The 24,462-nt window shown below is 49.0% G+C and overlaps 1 pseudogene; it reads left to right on the top strand.

Annotated features, from left to right (window-relative positions):
- The first annotated feature begins 391 nt into the window (after positions 1-391).
- Positions 392-24,462, top strand: part of LOC127319658 (probable alpha,alpha-trehalose-phosphate synthase [UDP-forming] 11) — a 68,898-nt pseudogene continuing 44,827 nt past the window's right edge.

The raw sequence follows: 24,462 nt of genomic DNA, 5'->3' as shown, positions 1-24,462 counted from the left end.
CCGCCGGCGGCGGCCCCCAGCAGCCGCGCCTCCTCCAAGCTCGTTGCCCGCTCCTCCCAGCAACCGCCCCCAGCAGCCGCCACCGTCCCGCCCCACATCAGCCGCCGCCGTCCTGCCCACATAAGACTCCGCCATCCTACCCCTATCAGCCGCCGTTGTCCCGCCCCATAGGAGTCGCCGCCCCCAACAGCCGCCTCCATGATCTGCTCCGTGTGGGGCGGCCCAAGCTAGGTCACTGTCCTGCCCCATGCGCCGACCTGTCTCCTGGCCGCCGCCGTCCTTCCCCGCACGCTGATGTCCTCCACCACCGTCCTCCGCCGCCTGCAAGCCTCCTCCACCACCGGGCGACGTGGTGCGCCAGGTCTCCGAGGCCTACAAGGGCCGGCGCCTCATGGTCAGCGTCGAGGACGTCGATTTCTTCAAGCGGATCGGGCTCAAGTTCCTGGGGATGGAGCAGCTGACGTGGGCATTACCCTTCGGGTAACCGACATTGCCCTATCCTGTATTGAATAGTTGGAGGCCCATGAAGACACCTGGAGGCAAGATGGGCCACCTGGGCGTCGCACCAGAGGAATCCTTGGCGGGCAAGACAAGGAAGCGGCCGAACAAGGAAAGATTAGATCTAAAGCTGATGTAAACTAAGTCGTACTTGGTTTGACCTCTTGAGACCTGGCCTCCTATATAAAGGCCAGGAGAGGGGCTGCCGAGGGATAGAACCTATCGTAGCAATACTAGCCACCAGAAAGTCCAGAGCTAGGTCATCATAACACTTAGCCTCTCGACGAGATCTCAGCCGAACTATTCGGCACCCCATTGTAACCCATTATCATCATAATCAAGAACAGACAGGCAGGACGTAAGGGTTTTACCTCATTGAGGGCCCCGAACCTGGGTAAATCGCTCTCCCCGCTTGTCTGTTAACTGATGTCTCGAGTCAGCTTGCAGGATTCCGCTAACCCTAAGCCCCAAACGTAGGGCATTGCCGAGGAGTACCCTCGACAATTGGAGCCATCTGTGGGAACCCTGTCGGCACAAGACCGGGCATCGGCGGAACCCGTCATGTCATCGGCAGCTTCATCAACACCATCATCGCCTCATTTGGGAAGCCCGATTCGTTTCGGCTCCTACGAATTTACCCCGCACAGCGACTCGTCTCGCTCGACTTTTTCCGATCTACAAGGCAATATGGAGATGACCTTCGGGAGCGTCCACTACAATGTCAACTCGGAAGGAATCCTTCGGCTGTTGGAATTGCCCATCTCCAGATCGACGTGCCCAAGCGCGTCGTCATCACTCGACCTTTCGGCTGGCCTGACAAGCCCGTCGAGTTCTCCGGCGCCTTCGATTCCCCGTTTGGCATCCTCCATGTCGGTCGGGTCCGACGATCCCACGTCCTCGGAGCTAACCTCGTACTACTGCATGAACTGCGACACCAGGCACGGGCTGGGGTCGAGCGACACGCCGTTCATCTGCAATGCCCACTATTCATCGGGAGAGGACAGCATCGACAACATCACCCAAGGAAACACCCGAAGAGCGGTGCCCCTCCAAGTTTACGTTGCTAACAGGGGAGATGGAGACCGCACCCCCCGTTCCAGCAGGCGAGCTAGTTTTGAGAACAGCACCAGCAACAACAACAGCGACCATACCATCGCAGAGGAGGAGTGGGCAGCAGCCAAGGCAGCCGTGCTTAACAACACGCCACTTCCGGCAGGGACCACGGTTGGCACTCTCAATGCTTACCGCTCCATATTGGAGAAAAATCGGGAGCGACTATCCAAGGAGCAAGCCACCCTCGAGAGACGCCTATCTGCGGCAGACCGATCCAGTGAGCATCGAAGGGGCTCGTAGGGAAGCGCTTCTCGAAGTACTCACGGAGGAGGCAAACATCGATCAAGAATATCCAGGTTATTGGAAGACGATGCTAGAGAGATAACATCAAATCTGACCAAGTCCTTCATGACCACAGACACCGCGGGCATGCCCAGACCAAAGACCGTCGCGGGGGCAACCGCCAATCTCGCTGCATGCCTCATCAATCAGCGCCCTGAAGGATCCATGGCTCAAGCTCACCGAGGTGCCCTAGAAAGTCTCGCGATATTGGGAGACAACCTGGTCCCAAGAAAGGACAAGACCACGTTGCAAGCTAGTGGTTCAAAACACCACGCGAGAGACGCTCGGGATGAAATTACGCAGAGTAGGATCGACAAAGCAAGGCGGCGACGCGCTGCCAGAGAGGAACACGACAGTGATTCTTCGGATGAGAGCTAGGAGAACGACGGCGAGCTTAGGGGAGCCGATTGTTTAAGCTACAAAATCCGGGAGACGATGCCACCCAGGAAGTTCAAACCCACCCCTACCGACGCCGCCAAGTACGATGGGCAGCAGGAGCCGAGGTCCTGGATAGAGGATTATCTACAAACAGTGATTCTGCAAAAAGGCAACCAGATAGCAGCAATGCAGTGCCTGCAGCTTTACCTGAAGGACTCAGCACGAGCCTGGCTAACAGGTCTGCCGAAGAGTTCCATCAAGTCATGGGACGACCTAGTAGAAGCCTTCGTCGCCAACTTTCAGGCAACGTACAAAAGGCCCGTCGGGATCGAAGAGCTACGGCACTGTCAGCAAAAGCAGAAGGAGTCGATGCGCGCATATATCGGGAGGTTCACCAAGCTCCTGAACGCCGCAGAAGACGTATCTGTCGACAGAGCAATCGACGCCTTCAGCGATGGCATCCGACGTGAAAGCTATATAGAAGAACTCGGATGCAAGAAGCCGAAGACTATAACCAAGTTAATGGAAATCGTGTTATCACCAGATTTTGGTCAAATCCGGAGGTGGGCCGTAAAGGAGATGGGCTTGAAGGATTACACGTGGAGGATCTCTGAAACGGCCTTGCACGGAGAATTTGGGCTAGTTTGCCCGTGTATCTTTAATTATAGTAGATTGTATCGTAGATTAAAAGTTAGAATTTGTCTCGTGCACGGTGGGACTATTCCCACGTTAGAAAGTCCCTCGGACTATAAATATGTACCTAGGGTTTATGAAATAAACAACAACTCACGTTCAACCCAAACAAACCAATCTCGGCGCATCGCCAACTCCTTCGTCTCGAGGGTTTCTATCAGGTAAGCGACATGCTGCCTAGATCGCATCTTGCGATCTAGGCAGCACAAGCTCCACGTTGTTCATGCGTTGCTCGTACTGAAGCGTCTTTGATGGCGAGCAATGTAGTTATCATAGATGTGTTAGGGTTAGCATAGTTCTTCGTATAACATGCTTACGTAGTGCAACCCTTGCATATCTAGCCACCCTCACACCTATCTTAGGTGTGGGGGCGGCACCCCGCTTGATCATTATTTAGTAGATCTGATCCGTTACGATTGCTCCTTGTTCTACAAGGATTAGTTTAATATCTGCAATAGTTAGGCCTTACAAAGGGGGGGAGGATCCAGCGGCACGTAGGTTGGCGTTCGCAAGTCCTAAACAGGATGTTCCGAGGATCAACTTCATGTTGGTTTTTAGGCCTTGTTTAGGATCGGCTTATGATCACCGTGCGTGGCCGCGAGGCCCAACCTGGAGTAGGATGATCCGATTATGCGGTGAAAACCCTAAATCGTCGTAGATCTCATTAGCTTTATCTTGATCAAGCAGGACCACCATATATTCGTGCACCCCGTACGAATCATGGGTGGATCGGCTTCTTGAGCCAATTCACAGGATAACCTGAGAGCCGATCGAGGCTCGTATTTAATGTTTACGTGTATGCCATGCAGGAAACTAAGCGAGGCATCCCCATCACCTTCCTGACCAGGTATAGGTCAGGTGGCACGCCCTTGCACTTCGCATCGGACGTGTGACCAAAAGAGCATTGCGGGCCGTCGCTCGGAGGGGTCTCAGCCAGCCGCAGCTCTAGGCTCTTCCCGGCTCTACCTGTGTTGACGGTCGCTGCCCGCCGGTGGGTTTTGGCAGTCAACACATTCTGGCACGCCCGGTGGGACCATCGTCTACATCAACCACATCGCCATCTACATCTGAGATGGCAGACGGCACGCCAGTCATCTACGAGGAGCTGCCTGACGAGCTCAAGAAGAGATATGACGAGATCAAGGCCACCCTCGAAGCCGACCTCATCGGCTCTTTTCAGAGAACCCGTTCCCATGGCATCAGATGGAAGGGATTCTCACCGCAAGGTGCACTCGATGGGATAGACCTCTCTGCCCCGTCGGAGGAACGCACCAGGGGCCTGCGGCAGGAGATCAATTACTTGGTGGCTCACTCGCTACACCGCCACTCTGAAAACCTGGTCAACGTGTTGGAGCGTGTCGCTCTGCGCGTGATCCAGGAGATCATGAGCCACCAGTACTCGCCGTCAGGACCAGCTCTCGGGACGCATCAAGGAGAGTTGCCACTCCAGTCCCGTCCACCGCTGCCATATGCGTTGGCAGCACCAGCTGAAGTGCCGGCTATACCGGCATTCGTCGTCTACAAGATCGGTGGTGACCCTAGTGACTACCAGTTCTTGGCTGAGGCGCCTAAGGAGATCCCTCAAGGATACGCGTGCACGTATATGCCAGATTGTGGCAACTGGGCACTCTCAAACCAGGCCACAACATCAGGGACTCCGGCGAAAACAGGAGGAACGTCAGCAACAGAGCTTGAGAAGCAGACGTGGCTAACTAAGTACGCCACCCCGACGAACTTCCAGAGCTCAGCTCCTGCAGTGGGCTCAGAGCTGGAGAAGCAAACATGGCTGGCTAAGTACGCCACCCCGGCGAATCTTCAGAGTTCAACTCCTACAGCCAGCACAGCGGATCAGATCAGTACCATACTGAGAGACCAGTTCGGCATGGTGCCGAAAAGAAGGGCAATCGGCTATTCCAAGCCGTACCCTGACGAGTACGAGATGATCCCGCTGCCACCTAAATATCGGCTCCCTGACTTCTCCAAATTCAGTGGATCAGATGGCTCCAGCTCCATCGAGCACGTCGGCCGATATTTAGCGCAACTAGGACCGGCTTCAGTGTCGGATCAGCTACGCGTGAGGCTCTTTTCACAGTCCCTCACGGGATCGGCTTTTGGATGGTACACCTCTTTGCCAGCAGACTCCATCCGGTCTTGGAAGCAATTGGAAGAACAGTTCCATATGCAATACCATTCAGAAGCTTCCGAGTCTGGCATTGCCGATCTAGCACAACTACGTCAGAAGCGCGGAGAAACTGTGACAGAATACATCCAACGCTTCAGGAATCTTAGGAACCGATGTTATTCGGTTCGTATAACTGAAAAAGAAGCAGTCGAGTTGGCAGTAGCAGGCCTTGCAACGCAGCTCAAGGACATGGCCTCCCAAGCAGATTATCCCTCGCTGGCGCATATGGTTCAGAAACTGTCAGCATATGAACAGCGCCACCCGGACCTGTACCAAGACAAGTTCAAGCGTGCAGTAGTCCTGGTTGATGCAGAGGAAGACGAAGTTCCTGCGGGAGACCAAGAGGTAGCAGTGGCTGAATGGACTCGGGGAGGAACCCCTGTGTCCTGCAAATGGGTAAAGCCACCAGGCCCGCCCAGGGGATTTGATTTTGGCGTGACCAAGACTGAACAAATCTTCGACCTCCTGCTCAAGGAGAAACAGTTGACGATTCCTGAAGGTCTCAAATTCCCCACGGCGCAAGAGCTGAACAGAAAGCCATACTGCAAATGGCATAACTCGCTCTCCCATGCCACCAACGACTGCAGGGTGTGGCGTCAGCACATCCAAGCGGCGATAGAGAAGGGGCGTCTAATTTTCAACCAGTACGCCATGAAGGTCGACACCCAGCCCTTTCCCGCCGTTAACATGGTAGAGTGCACCTACCCTGAAGGTTGCCAGCCAGGATCCTCATTCAGCATCAACATGGTAGGACCTGGGAACCACTCTGGCAAAGATGGAGATGAGGGCAGCTGCTCTCATAGCAAGGACACAGAGGAGGCCGCTCCACGCGATCGGCTCCATCATGATGGCAAGCGCTACGTCACAGAGGGAGAGGTGAAGAACATAAGATATCAGCGACCTCTCTCTGATCACCTCCTCAACAAATATGTGAGTCAGTATGACCAACGCCGACGGTCCACCTATGATGATGAAGGAGATCGTCTGGCTAGAGAAGCCAGAAGACATCGTCGGCATGATCGCGATGAGGAGGAGCACGAGCGCCGTGCCACGGAAAGATCAAGGGAGCAAGATGACAACGCCAGGCACTGGGACTGCCCCTTCTTCAGACACTGCTGGGATTCAGGAATGAGCCGATTGCCCACAATCGGCAATTGCCCAGAATGCAACAAGAAGAAGAAGGAGGCAGCCAACGTGTCTGTGTTCGAGCGCTTGGGGCCTCTCCCGCCACAGAGCAAACGTGCTGAGTCCCCTCGGTGGGCAGATCTTGAGGATTCTGAAGACGAGGGACCAGAGGAAGAAGACAGGTACCACTGTCCAAGGTGGTGCCCTGACGGACTCAGCCGTTCACAAAAGCGCAGGGTTCAGCGTTTGCGCGGCCTGGAGGAAGCCGAAAGGTTATACTTGCATACGCTAAGGAAGGCACGGCCTGATCTGGCTGCAAAGGTTCAGCGAACCCTGGATGAAGAGGGTCGTCCACGGAGAATGGAGTGGCGTCCCAAGCAAAAGAAAGCCGATGATGAAACATCGGCTGGCACAAACATGGTGCTCGTCCTTCCGACAGAGCTTAGTGCCCCACGAGTCTACGATGCGCTCAAGGTGGACGACAGCAGGCGCATAAAGTCAGAGGTTGGGTTGGTTTTATCCAGCCTGACCGAGTAGCAAGAACACACCAGTGAGCAAAACAAGGCGAGGCTGATCCTTGTGATCGGCCCCATAAATTATGAAGGAGCTTTACAGAACCTTCAGTCAGCACTCTAATGGATATGGAGGCCGATTCCAGCAATCGGCCAAAATTATGTTCACCACATATTCAGCACATATTCTGCTTGTGTTCAGCAACGATCTACTGGGCAGCGGCCACGTCGGCAGATGAAAGTCAGCATGAATCTTTACGAAGCCGACGTGCAAGTGCAGTGCCCTGACTAACCATAAAAGCCGATATCTGCAGTCATTTGGCAGAATCGGCTCGGGGGGCACATAGTCAGATGAACATGTATAGATAAAACATGTGTAAACATGCGTGCAGTGAAACATTGGGGGCCGATTAAGAAAAATCGGCCAAATAAAATTTTTTTAAAGCCGATACGTGGCCATCGACTCGAGAGGTACAATTGTTATGAGCAGAGGGTTAATGGAGCAGGAGGTGAGCCACGAGGAAAGATCCTAATGGAAGAGCTCCTCAATGGAGTGGTTTGATGGCTCAGATCTTTTCTTCAAGGACCTTTGGATTCTTTCTGCAAGTATTCGAGTTCGCAGTATCAGCTGGGGCAGGTTTCGGGGGTCATGACCTCGACCAATACCAAGCGCGACATGGATGTACAGATCAGGTTAAGAATGGGTTGCATCAGATCCACCAAAGGAAAGGAGCCGATCTGACTTGCAAGGCGCGAAAAGTGGACTGGAGAAGCTCGGGGGGGCAGCTCACCCTGAAGGTTCTCTGCTTTGGGGAGCCGATTTGTTGAAATCGGCTAACTCTGCGTAGGCGGCACATTCGGCTGATCCATTACCGTTCTCGCCTCGACCGAGACTCGGGGGGCAGCTGGCCTGGTGAATGCTCTGTTTTTGAAAGCCGATTGGAGTCGCATCGACTGGCCCTGCATTGGGATCTCCTCTGAATCGGGAAAGGAGGCCGTTGTTTTTTACAAGTTTTGGACCGTCCTGTTGCTGCAAGAGAAGGGAAGGGACTAGATTCTCAAAATAGCCGATGATTAGTCATCGGCTAAGGGATTGCGAAAAATTGTGGTCAGATACCAAATCGCAGCCTGAAATTGAGAAGTTCTTGGCTTACGAGCTAATCGACATGAGAGTCCGGCTTCATGGGCGTCCAAAAGAAAAGAAATCCGATACATTGCTATCGGTCTTGGCATGAGAAGAAATGAAATTGGAGTAATTGAAGGATGAATTGAAAGAACAATTTCATTAATTCAAAGGAGCGACTTTACAAGAAAGAGCCGATGGCTCTCAAAAGAGGGATCTGGTGCCTAATACACTGCTACTACTAGTCCTATTCTGCTAGTCGTCGCTGTCCTCGTCATCACCGCCGTTGATGTCGTCGGCGCTGCTCCCAGGAAGCTCCTCGTCGCTGCTGCCCCAGCCCGTGGCCGGAGCTTCTTCCTCCTCGTCATCATCATCATCCTCGCTGTCCGCCCAGGAGCGGAAGCGCTTGGTTGGCGGGTACCCGGCGGAAGAGGAAGATTCATCTTCCTCCTCCTCTTCTCCTTCTTCCTCGTCGTCTTCGTCCTCGCTGTCCGCCCACATACGCGAGCGCTTCTTCGGCGGGAGCTTGACGGAGGGGGAGGCCTTGGCCTTCGCTACTTCTCCTTCTTTCTTCTCATTGGCGGAGGAGAGGGGGTTCACCTCGGAGTGAAGGCTGTCTTGGTTCTTCTTCTTCGGCGAGAATTGGGGGAAGAGGCTTGAGAAGGAAGAGGAAGAGGAAGACATGGCAGAGGGAGAAGAGGGTTTTTTGGGTGCCGATGGCTGGAACAGAGGAAGGGGATGAAGAGAGCTAATCGATCGGCACAGTTAAATAATGGGGAGCCTGGTGGAAATTTAATGTCATTATAGTTTCCAAGGAGATGACGCCAGAGCTATCGAATTTTGCAGAGAAGCTGAGAAGACAGGGCATAATGATAACGGATACTGCAACAGCTCTGCTCTGCCACGACATGACCCGACAAAGGAAAGCATAATGATTTTGGAAATGTTATTTCCAAAACCAGGGGGGCATGTGTTATCACCAGATTTTGGTCAAATCCGGAGGTGGGCCGTAAAGGAGATGGGCTTGAAGGATTACACGTGGAGGATCTCTGAAACGGCCTTGCACGGAGAATTTGGGCTAGTTTGCCCGTGTATCTTTAATTATAGTAGATTGTATCGTAGATTAAAAGTTAGAATTTGTCTCGTGCACGGTGGGACTATTCCCACGTTAGAAAGTCCCTCGGACTATAAATATGTACCTAGGGTTTATGAAATAAACAACAACTCACGTTCAACCCAAACAAACCAATCTCGGCGCATCGCCAACTCCTTCGTCTCGAGGGTTTCTATCAGGTAAGCGACATGCTGCCTAGATCGCATCTTGCGATCTAGGCAGCACAAGCTCCACGTTGTTCATGCGTTGCTCGTACTGAAGCGTCTTTGATGGCGAGCAATGTAGTTATCATAGATGTGTTAGGGTTAGCATAGTTCTTCGTATAACATGCTTACGTAGTGCAACCCTTGCATATCTAGCCACCCTCACACCTATCTTAGGTGTGGGGGCGGCACCCCGCTTGATCATTATTTAGTAGATCTGATCCGTTACGATTGCTCCTTGTTCTACAAGGATTAGTTTAATATCTGCAATAGTTAGGCCTTACAAAGGGGGGGAGGATCCAGCGGCACGTAGGGTGGCGTTCGCAAGTCCTAAACAGGATGTTCCGAGGATCAACTTCATGTTGGTTTTTAGGCCTTGTTTAGGATCGGCTTATGATCACCGTGCGTGGCCGCGAGGCCCAACCTGGAGTAGGATGATCCGATTATGCGGTGAAAACCCTAAATCGTCGTAGATCTCATTAGCTTTATCTTGATCAAGCAGGACCACCATATATTCGTGCACCCCGTACGAATCATGGGTGGATCGGCTCCTTGAGCCGATTCACAGGATAACCTGAGAGCCGATCGAGGCTCGTATTTAATGTTTACGTGTATGCCATGCAGGAAACTAAGCGAGGCATCCCCATCACCTTCCTGACCAGGTATAGGTCAGGTGGCACGCCCTTGCACTTCGCATCGGACGTGTGACCAGAAGAGCATTGCGGGCCGTCGCTCGGAGGGATCTCAGCCAGCCGCAGCTCTAGGCTCTTCCCGGCTCTACCTGTGTTGACGGTCGCTGCCCGCCGGTGGGTTTTGGCAGTCAACAAATCGCCAACAGCTGGGCCGATGGCGAAGACAACGTTCGAAAGCCACGACAGCGCAGCGACGACGAAGATGATGACCAGCCGAAACATGATTCGGGTGGTCGAAGGGATCGTAACAAGAGAAGGAAGAACCGCAGCTATGATGACAACAACTTGGTAGCCGCATGGTACTCTGATCGGCAGGACGATCGGTACGACGACAGGCGAGATGATCGACAGGATGGTAATCGGAACAACTCTGGGAACCGTGGCAATTATAAACCACGACAACAGAGAACCCCCGAATTACCCTACGCTGAGCAGATCAATGCCCCCTGCTACCTGCATTCGTATACCGATTCCAAGGATGGCAAAATAAAGTCCAGCCACCTGCTCAGGGACTCTCGACAGTTCATCGATATGCATAAACTAATCCAGCAGGCAGGCCAGCAGCAGCTACCACCACTACCACCACCACCACCCCCACCGCAACACCAGGTCCAGCAAGCTCAACCTCATCAACCCAACGAGGCGTTTCCACCACCACGTGGGCAGATGAGTATGATCCACAGGACATGTGTTTCAAGGAGAGAAATGAAGAAGCTCACCCGAGAAATCAACCTGGCAGAAAGCATCATGGCAAATATCCCTGAGTATGTCGAGTGGTCATCTCAGAACATCACGTTCAGCCGAGCGGATCACCCGATGACTATACCAAAACCAGGGCACGCTGCCCTAGTGGTCGAAGCGCAGATAGGAGGATTCAAGATGAGCAAAGTCTTCATGGATGGAGGAAGCGGACTTAATCTGATATTCCTTGACACAATCCAGAGTATGGGGATCACCATGAGAATGATAGAAGAGTCAGACACCCGCTTCCATGGGATCCTCCCTACTTCACCAGCGTACTCTCTTGGCAAAGCATACTTGAACGTCGTCTTTGGAAAACCCGACAACTTCAGGAAGGAGAAGATCGAATTCGAAGTCGTGAACTGGGAGTCGCAGTATCACGCTATACTCGGGAGACCAACTTATGCCAAGTTCATGGGTGTACCGCACTACGCATACCTCAAGCTGAAAATGCCTGGGAACAATGGGACAAACATTATAGTCTATGGAAGTTTCTCACGCTCGGACAATTGTGATCGGGACTTTCAGAGGATTGCTGCTAAGTTTGGCCTGAAGCAGGAAATTACTGACCTTCCGCCGAAGACCTCGTCACGTAGTATCAAGGAAGAAGAACGCGTTAAAGGAGCAAAAACGAAGTCAGCCGACCTGGCCCTGGAAGCTCCGGCAATACAAACTTCGGCAGAAAAAGCTTCGGCAATTGACGATGCAGAAGATATAGGAGGCAGCAAGACACTGACAATCGCTGCCCAGATCCCTGGCGAAGTCGACGACGCTTCAAAAAACACCAACCTACGCTGACCAAGCTAGAAGATGAGAAGAACCCCTTCAATACTTAAGCAATCTACTAGCATTTAGTTTCATTTTCCTTTCCACACAGGGCTTCCCCTCTTTTCGCCCCTTAGTCCAGCGTTTTTTAATAATAAGAACTCAAGTTTCGATTCCTTGAAAAGCTTTGCAGTTGAATGGAGCACCTAAACCGCATCTTTGTAAACCTCGGCAAACGACGGTCCGACATAGTACGCGGCAAAGGATCGTGCTCCGAAAAATGCCTCTACGAGTGCTACAGGATGCAAAATAAACAAGGACATTAGCCTTTCGCTCTACTATAGATGCCTCTACGAGTGTCGTAAATAGCAAGAGTCCGGAAGTACACATTAACACAACCCACGTTCGATATTTTTCTTACGGAAATATCAAGGAACAATGGGTTCACCGACAGTCATTACACCCGAATAATTCTGGAATGGCTGTCGAAGCATACATCGGTTGAAGGCAAAGTTGCGCATACAACGGGATTAGCAAAACCCGCAACACGAGCTGATCACTCAAAAGAATTGCCGACCAACGAAATACATACACGACCAAACGAGCAATTAAGATTTGCTCCTCCAAAATTTGCCAACGGCATCAACATGGTAAAAATACATATACATGTATCCACCAAACAATAAATGATCCTAACACTTGGATCAAGTAGTCAAAACATCTATACAAAAAAACCTCAATTCCTGAAATCACCCTTGCGGAGTGTCTTTTTCTTCAGGTGCCTTCGAATCCTTCTCCAGCTTGTCGACAATCATATTGGCAGGTAGCAAAACCTTCGGGTACAGTGTCTCCAAGTCACCGGTTGCATTGGCGATGGACAGTAAACTCGCTGAAGGATAACACGCAAGCACAAGAGCAAGCGTAAACCTGGCCCCTGCAAAGACCTGCGCTCGCACCAAGTCCCGAATCTTCTTGGTATTACCAAACTCCGACATCAGAGTTAATAGCGTGGGAGGAACTCTGTTCAAAGGAAACATTGTCCTCCAAATCACCCTCAGAGCCTTGTAGCATTTGTCGAAGAAATGGTGGACCTGCTGGACCCGATCCTGAAACTGTGCAACAGCCGACGCCTTCGACTGCTCCCGCCAAAAAATTCTTCGGCTGACGACAACTGGGTTAATGCGTGTACGCGATCGTGGACCCGTTTGTTCTCTTCAGCACGATTCAAAGATATGACTGGCATGGCAAGTGACGGAAGATCAGGCAAATATGGTTTTGGCAGAAGAACAATCACTGCAAGGATCAGGGAACTTACAGTTTAAACTTTCGGTGGCTTTATGAAGTTCAGTAAGGGCGTAGCGCTCCACATCAGCCGCAATCTCGCTCTTCTTCTTGATGATAGCAGCCAAGGCGTAGGTGCTGCGCAGATCCTTCTCTAACTGTGTGATCTGACCCTTCATACGTTGGATCCGATCATCTTCAGAAAGAGCACCCGAAGAATCTTCGACAGATGCAGGTACGGGGAACACCTGCAAGAAACAGTATCAAAAAGGCATGACAGACTGATCCCTTGAAACATCGGAAGATACTCCCATCGGGAGAATGCAAGTAACAATATTATAACAAAGAGTGTGCTAGCAACATTGCTAGCACAGAGTTTATTACAACCAAAGGATTATCCAAGCAAGACAATGTTTCACATCCAGTTAAAGAAAAGTTTGCTACAAAGGATCAAAGCGCTTGGGTCTGGGTCGATAAACTAGGGCCTGTCGATGTCTTCCTTGATGAAACCAACTCAAGAAGTTGGCGTGCACATCTAACGGCTGACGCTTTGAAGGTGCTCAAATCGACCAACCGCCCATCCTCCTCCTTCGGCAGCTCTCTAGACATTTCTTCAATATCGGCCTTAAAGCCGGGACCCATCATAAGTTGGAAGGCAAGGACGGCGCCATTGGTACGCGAAATACGTTTGAATACCTCGATAACCTCCTTGGTGTCAATCGCAAAGGCGTCGATCAACTGCCCCAGAGTTTTATCTTGACTGGTCTTGTGGAAGATCATCGAGTGTATTCACGCCATGGCACCCTTTCCCTTCTCAAGAAGCTCTCGTGTGAGCTGATGGGAAGCAAGAGTCATCGACAAGCCGTTGGATGGAGAATTGTTTGGAACCTTGTCCAAAGCATTGACAGGAATGTTGGCAGCTTCTGCAGGAGTAGAAAGAGAAGAGATCATTGATAAAAGGCTGAGCCCATGAAGTGCGATAATCGACAGAGAAGCATAAAAGAGATTACCAAGTAAAGCCAAGGAAGATTGGCGAAGGAGCTCATCCTTTTCAGCCGCCCGAGCTTCGGCAGCTAGCCTGGCCGCCTCTTCCTCCTTCACTAGTAGGAAAAGCCTCATCAGTGGCGCACGAAAATTGGCTTCTGTGGCGCACGGGTGGTGCGCCACAGAAACGTCGCCAGAAAAATAAGGTTTCTGTGGCGCATCTGGCTGTGCGCCACAGAATTAAGGTTTCTGTGGCGCACTGGGTCCTGTGCGCCATAGAAATAGGTAGTTCTGTGGCGCATGAGATGTAGCTGCGCCACAGAAATAGGTGCGCTACAGAATTATGTTTTGGTGCGCCACAGATATAATCTACAGGTATACTTGATTTTGTGCTCCCTGGTGTATTATACAGGTTTTATACTGGTTTTATACACCGTATACAGGTTATATACTGATATAATATAGACAGAAAAAATATGGACATATATAATCATCACATTACTTAGAGCCCGATCGAGTTATACATATAACTCCATACAACTCATAATCCATGCAAATTAAGAAAGTTCTCATCATCTCAAGATACAAACGAAGTGACACCGGCCGCCGCCTACACTAGGATGAAAGAGAGTACCGCCGCGACGATGGTGAGCAAGAGCGAGAGCACAAGGAAGGTCTTCATCTTGCTCTTGTTCGCTTGGTGCGCCCTCCACTTGGCAACCGCCTCGTGTCTAGTCGGGTACCCTTTTTAGCAGTTGCCGCTGAACTTGTGCACCTGTTTCTTGCACTCCTCCCACTCCTCGTACACTCCTGGAACCCGCCCCTCGAACACGACATAGTACGTCATCTCTATGGACACAAGGCATATTAGTATATAATGCAATGGAAAGAGTTAGAGGGTTCACATGCATACATATTCACAAGAATTAAAGCAAGGAAATAATAATAAACCTAAAAGACATATAGCATCGGTATCACATAAGTAATATGGTTCAACGATAACGACTACAATAGTAATTGAAGTCCAACAACGACGACCACCGTTTCGAGCAAATTAAGCAAGTTTAGTTTACAACACGGTACAAATTGTCCATCGATTCAAAGTAATGCTAGGCACACCGGCCTCGGTCAACGAGACGTCTTCTTGAGCGGCTCCGGGAACGGCTTGTACAAGTCCTTCGTCGTCCACGTCCTTCCATCACCCTGCCTATGTAGGCGTTCTTCGATATCCCTCTTAGACAACCCTCTGAGTTGGTGTAAGAGCCCCGATGAGTTGGATACATCTTGTAAGATAATTTCCGAGAGCTTTACTTGGATGCGATGGAAGTCTTCTCTAAGATCATCATCATTGATTTGCCTCGACATTTTAATGGGGTCTCGCTTACTAGGTGGCAAAGACATCATCTCTGCATCCTCGACAAACCCTTTAAGGTGATGGAGGACATAGAAGGCCTCCTTAATGCTGCCAGCTGGCTGCTTGACACAAGGGAAGTCGATCACGTGCTTGAACCCGGGCTTTTTAGTGTCCGGCCTAATATGTTGCCCATTTTTGTGGAAGGTGCCTCCATTTTTGGAGTAGCCAAGGATAGCCTCATCGAGAACACCCCTTATTCTCTTGTAGTCTTTCCTCGTCGTCGTACTCGATGAGTTGAAATACTGGGCTAGTGACCACTTCGGATCTAGGATGATGAGTGTGCAGTATTTGTCCCTGCTCAACACATGCAATTGAAATGGAATGTTGGAAATGATCGGCAATGGAAGAAATATATAAGAAAGCATAAGTTACGACGGCCGTGAGCGGATGTGTACTTACTCGGGAAAGACAGGCAGAAGAATGGTGTTGCTCTCTTTGTACATGAGCATGAAGTTCTGGAGGTATCGCACCGCCTTGGTCCGTGTCCTTGAGCCGTCCTGGAGCTGGCTATCGCGCATGTAGTAGGGATCCGCTACCGCGATGTGGCGGGGTCTCTCTCTGTTGATCTTCATCTGAAGATTGATCGCGTATAGGCGGACCAAGTTATAGTCGAGTGATGCTGTCCAGGACTGGCGCGTGGTTGACGAGGGAGGAAATTCCTGTTGTGTAGCTTTCTGGTCCCCGGCAACGGCGCCAGAAAAGTGCTTGATGTCTACGTTCCCCCTCCTTTCTCAGTAGATGTTGTTGGGCCTCCAAGAGCAGAGGTTTGTAGAACAGCAGCAAGTTTTCCCTTAAGTGGATCACCCAAGGTTTATCGAACTCAGGGAGGAAGAGGTCAAAGATATCCCTCTCATGCAACCCTGCAACCACAAAGCAAGAAGTCTCTTGTGTCCCCAACACACCTAATAGGTGCACTAGTTCGGCGAAGAGATAGTGAAATACAGGTGGTATGAATATATATGAGCAGTAGCAACGGTGCCAGAAAATAGCTTGCTGGCGTGTAGTTGATGGTGGTAGTATTGCAAAGCGTAGTAACGCAAAGAAACAAGAAACAAGCAGCGATAGCAGTATTTAGGAACAAGGCCTAGGGATTACACTTTCACTAGTGGACACTCTCAACTTTGATCACATGACAGAATAGATAAATGCATACTCTACACTTTTGTTGGATGATGAACACATTGCGTAGGATTACACAAACCCTCAATGCCGGAGTTAACAAGCTCCACAATAATGCTCATATTTTAGTAACCTTTAGTGTAAGATAGATCAACAGACTAAACCAAGTACTAGCATAGCATGCACACTGTCACCTTCATGCATATGTAGGAGGAATAGATCACATCAATATTATCATAGCAATAGTTAACTTCGCAATCTACAAGAGATCATGATCATAGCATAAACCAAGTACTAACACGGTGCACACACTGTCACCTTTACACACGTGCAGGAGGAATAGAACTACTTTAATAACTTTGCTAGAGTAGCACATAGATAGTAGTGATACAAAACTCATATGAATCTCAATCATGTAAAGCAGCTCATGAGATCATTGTATTGAGGTACATAGGAGAGAGATTAACCACATAGCTACCGGTACAGCCCCGAGCCTCGATGGAGAACTACTCCCTCCTCATGGGAGCAGCAGCGGTGATGAAGATGGCGGTGGAGATGGCAGCGGTGTCGATGGAGAAGCCTTCCGGGGGCACTTCCCCGCTCCGGCAGCGTGCCGGAACAGAGATCCTGTCCCCCAGATCTTGGCCTCGCGATGGCGGCGGCTCTGGAAGGTTTCTGTGGTTTTCGTCAATCGTGATAGGGTTTTCGCGACGGAGGCTTTATATAGGCGAAGAGGCGGCGCAGGAGGGTCTCTGGGGGGCCCACACTATAGGGGGGCGCGGCCCCCCCTGGCCGTGCCGGGGTGTGGTGTGGGGCCCCCAGGGCTCCCCTCTGGTCCTTCCCGGGTGTTCTGGATGCTTCCGATGAAAATAGGAACTTGGGCGTTGATTTCGTCCGATTCCGAGAATATTTCGTTACTAGGATTTCTGAAACCAAAAACAGCGAAAAACAGAACTGGCACTTCGGCATCTTGTTAATAGGTTAGTTCCAGAAAATGCACGAATATGACATAAAGTGTGCATAAAACATGTAGATAACATCAATAATGTGGCATGGAACATAAGAAATTATCGATACGTCGGAGACGTATCAGCATCCCCAAGCTTAGTTCTGCTCGTCCCGAGCAGGTAAAACGATAACAAAGATAATTTCTGGAGTGACATGCCATCATAACCTTGATCATACTATTTGTAAAGCATATGTAGTGAATGCAGCGATCAAAACAATGTATATGACATGAGTAAACAAGTGAATCATAAAGCAAAGACTTTTCATGAATAGCACTTCAAGACAAGCATCAATTAAGTCTTGCATAAGAGTTAACTCATAAAGCAATAATTCATAGTAAAAGCATTGAAGCAACACAATGGAAGATTAAGTTTCAGCGGTTGCTTTCAACTTGTAACATGTATATCTCATGGATAATTGTCAACATAGAGTAATATAACAAATGCAATATGCAAGTATGTAGGAATCAATGCACAGTTCACACAAGTGTTTGCTTCTTGAGATGGAGAGAAATAGGTGAACTGACTCAACAATAAAAGTAAAAGAATGGTCCTCCATAGAGGAAAAGCATCGATTGCTATATTTGTGCTAGAGCTTTGATTTTGAAAACATGAAACAATTTTGTCAACGGTAGTAATAAAGCATATGTATCATGTAAATTATATCTTATAAGTTGCAAGCCTCATGCATAGTGTACTAATAGTGCCCGCACCTTGTCCTAATTAGCTTGGACTACCTGGATTATCACCGCAGTACATATGCTTTAACCAAGTATCACAAAGGGGTACCTCTATGCCGCCTGTACAAAGGTCTAAGGAGAAAGCTCGCATTTGGATTTCTCGCTTTTGATTATTCTCAACTTAGACATCCATACCGGGACAACATAGACAACAGATAATGGACTCCTCTTTTAATGCTTTAAGCATTCAACAACAATTAATTCTTTTCTCATTAGAGATTTGAGGATGTTTGTCCAAAACTGAAACTTCCACCATGGATCATGGCTTTAGTTAGCGGCCCAATGTTCTTCTCTAACAATATGCATGCTCAAACCATTCAACTCAGTGTAGATCGCCCTTACTTCAGACAAGACGAACATGCATAGCAACTCACATGAAATTCAACAATGAAAAGTTGATGGCGTCCCCAGTTAAACATGGTTATCGCACAACAAGCAACTTAATAAGAGATAAAGTGCATAATTACATATTCAATACCACAATAGTTTTTAAGCTATTTGTCCCATGAGCTATATATTGCAAAGGTGAATGATGGAATTTTAAAGGTAGCACTCAAGCAATTTACTTTGGAATGGCGGAAAATACCATGTAGTAGGTAGGTATGGTGGACACAAATGGCATAGTGGTTGGCTCAAATATTTTAGATGCATGAGAAGTATTCCCTCTCGATACAAGGTTTAGGCTAGCAAGGCTATTTGAAACAAACACAAGGATGAACCGGTGCAGCAAAACTTACATAAAAGACATATTGAAAACATTATAAGACTCTACACCGTCTTCCTTGTTGTTCAAACTCAATACTAGAAATTATCTAGACCTTAGAGAGACCAATTATGCAAACCAAATTTTAGCATGCTCTATGTATTTCTTCATTAATGGGTGCAAAGCATATGATGCAAGAGCTTAAACATGAGCACAACAATTGCCAAGTATCACATTACCCAAGACATTTATAGCAATTACTACATGTATCATTTTCCAATTCCAACCATATAACAATTTAACGAAGAAGAAAACTTTGCCATGAATATTATGAGCTAAGAACACATGTGTTCATACGAACCAGCGGAGCGTGTCTCTCTCCCACACAAGCATGATGTAATCCAATTTATTCAAACAAAACAAAAACAAAAACAAACCGACGCTCCAAGCAAAGCACATAAGATGTGACCGAATAAAAATATAGTTTCAAGAGAAGGAACCTGATAATTTTTCGATGAAGAAGGGGATGCCTTGGGCATCCCCAAGCTTAGACGCTTGAGTCTTCTTGAAATATGCAGGGATGAACCACCGGGGCATCCCCAAGCTTAGACTCTACACTCTTCTTGATCATAGTATATCATCCTCCTCTCTTGACCCTTGAAAACTTCCTCCACACCAAACTCGAAACAACTCATTAGAGGGTTAGTGCACAATAAAAATTAACATATTCAGCAATCATTCTTAACACTTCTGGACATTGCATAATGCTACTGGACATTAATGGATCAAAGAAATTCATCCAACATAGCAAAAGAGGCAATGCGAAATAAAAGGCAGAATCTGTCAAAACAGAACAGTTCGTATTGACGAATTTTAAAATGGCACCAGACTTGCTCAAATGAAAATGCTCAAATTGAATGAAAGTTGCGTACATATCTGAGGATCATGCACGTAAATTGGCATAATTTTCTGAGCTACCTACAGAGAGGTGGACCCAGATTCGTGACAGCAAAGAAATCTGTTTCTGCGCAGTAATCCAAATCTAGTACTTACTTTTCTATCAACGGCTAAACTTGGCACAACAAAACACAAAACTAAGATACGGAGATGTTGCTACAGTAGTAAACAACTTCCAAGACACAAATATAAAACAAAGTACTGTAGCAAAATAACACATGGGTTATCTCCCAAGAAGTTCTTTTCTTTATAGCCATTAAGATGGGCTCAGCAGTTTTAATGATGCACTCGCAAGAAATAGTATTCGAAGCAAAAGAGAGCATCAAGAGGCAAATTCAAATACCATTTAAGTCTAACATGCTTCCTATGCAAAGGAATCTTGTAAATAAACAAGTTCATGAAGAGCAAAGTAACAAGCATAGGAAGATAAAATAAGTGTAGCTTCAAAAATTTCAGCACATAGAGAGGCATTTTAGTAACATGAAAATTTCTACAACCATATTTTCCTCTCTCATAATAACCTTCAGTAGTAACATGAGCAAACTCAACAATATAACTATCACATAAAGCATTCTTATCATGAGTCTCATGCATAAAATTATTACTCTCCACATAAGCATAATCAATTTTATTAGTAGTTGTAGTGGGAGAAAATTCAACAAAGTAGCTATCATTATTATTCTCATCAAGTGTAGGAGGCATAGTATTATCATCATAAAAATTACTCTCCAGAGTAGGCGGCACTAAAAGACCACTATCATTATAATCATCATAAATAGGAGGCAAAGTATCATCAAAGTAAATTTTCTCCTCAATTCTTGGGGGACTAAAAAGATCATGAAAACCAGCTTCCCCAAGCTTAGAACTTTCTATATCATTAGCAACAATAGTGTTCAATGTGTTCATGCTAATATGTTCCATGGGTTTTTTAATTTTCGCATTAAACCATTCATGTCTTGACTCAGGAAATAGTACAAAGAGCTCACAGATGTTTTCCATTATGCCTTACTAGTGTAAAACAAGAAACAAAAAGATGCAATTGCAGGATCTAAAGGAAATAGCTTTGAGTACTTACAGCGCCGGGAAATAGCTTAGTAGCCGAGATCCGGAATGTGAGTACCTTTTACCTTTCCTCCCCGGCAACGGCGCCAGAAAATAGTTGATGCTGTCCAGGACTGGCGCGTGGTTGACGAGGGAGGAAATTCCTGTTGTGTAGCTTTCTGGTCCCCGGCAACGGCGCCAGAAAAGTGCTTGATGTCTACGTTCCCCCTCCTTTCCGGTAGACAGTGTTGGGCCTCCAAGAGCAGAGGTTTGTAGAACAGCAGCAAGTTTTCCCTTAAGTGGATCACCCAAGGTTTATCGAACTCAGGGAGGAAGAGGTCAAAGATATCCCTCTCATGCAACCCTGCAACCACAAAGCAAGAAGTCTCTTGTGTCCCCAACACACCTAATAGGTGCACTAGTTCGGCGAAGAGATAGTGAAATACAGGTGGTATGAATATATATGAGCAGTAGCAACGGTGCCAGAAAATAGCTTGCTGGCGTGTAGTTGATGGTGGTAGTATTGCAGCAGTAGTAACGCAGTAAAACAGTAAACAAGCAGCGATAGCAGTATTTAGGAACAAGACCTAGGGATTACACTTTCACTAGTGGACACTCTCAACTTTGATCACATGACAGAATAGATAAATGCATACTCTACACTTTTGTTGGATGATGAACACATTGCGTAGGATTACACGAACCCTCAATGCCGGAGTTAACAAGCTCCACAATAATGCTCATATTTTAGTAACCTTTAGTGTAAGATAGATCAACAGACTAAACCAAGTACTAGCATAGCATGCACACTGTCACCTTCATGCATATGTAGGAGGAATAGATCACATCAATATTATCATAGCAATAGTTAACTTCGCAATCTACAAGAGATCATGATCATAGCATAAACCAAGTACTAACACGGTGCACACACTGTCACCTTTACACACGTGCAGGAGGAATAGAACTACTTTAATAACTTTGCTAGAGTAGCACATAGATAGTAGTGATACAAAACTCATATGAATCTCAATCATGTAAAGCAGCTCATGAGATCATTGTATTGAGGTACATAGGAGAGAGATTAACCACATAGCTACCGGTACAGCCCCGAGCCTCGATGGAGAACTACTCCCTCCTCATGGGAGCAGCAGCGGTGATGAAGATGGCGGTGGAGATGGCAGCGGTGTCGATGGAGAAGCCTTCCGGGGGCACTTCCCCGCTCCGGCAGCGTGCCGGAACAGAGATCCTGTCCCCCAGATCTTGGCCTCGCGATGGCGGCGGCTCTGGAAGGTTTCTGTGGTTTTCGTCAATCGTGATAGGGTTTTCGCGACGGAGGCTTTATATAGGCGAAGAGGCGGCGCAGGAGGGTCTCTGGGGGGCCCACACTATAGGGGGGCGCGGCCCCCCCCTGGCCGCGCCGGGGTGTGGTGTGGGGCCCCCAGGGCTCCCCTCTGGTCCTTCCCGGGTGTTCTGGATGCTTCCGATGAAAATAGGAACTTGGGCGTTGATTTCGTCCGATTCCGAGAATATTTCGTTACTAGGATTTCTGAAACCAAAAACAGCAGAAAACAGGAACTGGCACTTCGGCATCTTGTTAATAGGTTAGTTCCAGAAAATGCACGAATATGACATAAAGTGTGCATAAAACATGTAGATAACATCAATAATGTGGCATGGAACATAAGAAATTATCGATACGTCGGAGACGTATCATCGAGCCGTTTCGAGTGAAATAGGTTGAAGACGTCCTTGAACGCTATGAAGAAGATATCCACGGGGTCTTCATTGATGAAGGTCTGGTCGGACGGCACCTTGACCGAGAACACCGGGTAATTTGGATCCTTTTCTTTAAGAAGGACGCTCTCTAGATAAATAATAGTGTTCTGCAAAGGGAGCATTGGTCCACTTGCGAGGTGTTCCATGTCCGGAGGCAGTATTAGTTTACCAGCTTCATGACACCGGGGCAAGCCATCCGGTGTAGGTGGTACCATGTCGTCGGCCCGGATCCTCTTAGGAGCAGGCTGGCTCGAAGATGCGCCCTTCTTGGCTCCTCTCTTCCTTGCCTTCTTCAACTGACCTACTGGGGGTGCTGGTGGTGCAGATGGTGGTGCTTCGGGTGCTGGTGGTGCTTCTGAGGTCGCTGGGGTTGATTTGGGTGGCTCCCCGATGATCATCTTACGCAGCGTGTTAGGGCTGAAAACGGTAGCAGGCTTGACTTGAGCTGGATTGTGTCTTGAGAAAGACCCGTGAAGACCAGGCGCTGCATCGTCACTGTAGGGGGACGACCAAGTTGATCGCCGTGTGTGCGGAAGGCTTGTTCATCCATAGGAGGCATGTACATATCTTGGCTGCAGGCGCCAGTGTTGATGTAGGCATCGATGTCATCATCATCATCTGCATCGTTGCCATCAAGTGGCGCCATGTCCTGGACCTTAGGTGGTGGCGGTTGCGATGCCGCCGCTTGGCGTACCGTGCGTCTAGTTGACGGTCGTTGCGGTAGCGCTCCCAACAACTGTTTGTGGCGTGTGGTGGTGGCGGCGATCGTCGGTTCCTTCCGGGTGGCGGCGGCGACCGCCGGTTCCTTCAGGGTAGTGGGGGCGGCGACCGCCGGTTCCTTAAGGGTGTCGTCGGCGCTGGCGATCTTGGGCCGGATGATAGGGGAGGTGGCGCCGGTGCTTTTCTTAGCACTCGGAAGACCCCCCCGACGAATCTGGTTCTTCGGCCATTTCATAACCCATGAGGTGCAATCCCCAAGGGGAAAAACGTCGCCTTCGTCTGTGCCCGGAGGTTGAATGGGGGCATAGCGTAGCGGTACTCCGGCACTACCATTACCAACTTGACCTGCGCCACGTCTTCTGCCAATCTAGCGCCGTGCATAATGCGGGAAGCCATGACATGGCCGCTAGCAACTTCCACCAACTTGCCGCCGGGCTCCACCGCTTGCAGAAATATGCATGGTTCATCCTGAGTCAGGGGCGCCATGTTGGGCATCGTGAGATGGCAGTCACGAAAGGCATATATAGTTAAAGAAGATGACGCGAAGGAGTAACTAATGAGTTTACCTCCTTGATGGCGTCGATCTCGGCTACTGTCGATACAAGGGCGGCGGTTGGGGGCGTCGATGCGACCAGTTGGAGCTGCGGCGGCGGTTGGAGCTGCGGCGTCGGGTGGAGCGGCGGCGTCTGGTGGAGCCCCGACGCCGGCGTCGGGTGGAGCGGCACCGTCGGCGACACGTGGAAGCTTGAGTTGCTGCCGCTGATGCTGGGCACATGTATCGGCCCCACTTGACCTCCCGCATTCCAAGCAGCTAACCCCTCCATCAACCCAGGGGGGATGATCTGTCGGATCTTCTCGTCCAATAACTTATTCATCATCTTCGTGTTCTCCATAGGCTTTTCGGCCACCAGCTTCTCTAGTGTCTCCACCTTCTTCTTCAGCTCCTGAACCTCGGATTTATCCTTAGCCGACGACCTCCTCTCCAGCTTCATACTTGTGCCAAAGCCGGACACACGGCCACCCGACGTCGGTGGCTTGTCCAGCTCCCTCTCCTTGTATTTGTTCATCGCCCTATTGAAAGGCGTGTCCCACGGTTCCGTCGACCCCTGGGACGACGGGCCAGCCTTCGTCAACTCTTCATCCTTCAGACAAAGGAACTTAAGGTTAGCCCATTTGGCTTCATTGCGTGATAAGATGAGCGAAATAATATAGAACTATCCTTACCATGTACTTCTTGAAATCCCTCACGTCTTCGTGATCCGTAATAAATTCCCCCGTCTTCCAGTCTAAGTAGTA

This window comes from Lolium perenne, chromosome 4 (assembly GCF_019359855.2).
Source record: "Lolium perenne isolate Kyuss_39 chromosome 4, Kyuss_2.0, whole genome shotgun sequence".
Classification (NCBI taxonomy): Eukaryota; Viridiplantae; Streptophyta; class Magnoliopsida; order Poales; family Poaceae; genus Lolium; species Lolium perenne.
The sequence above is the reverse complement of the archived record's forward strand: the minus strand, read 5'-3'. Positions and strand labels throughout refer to the sequence as shown.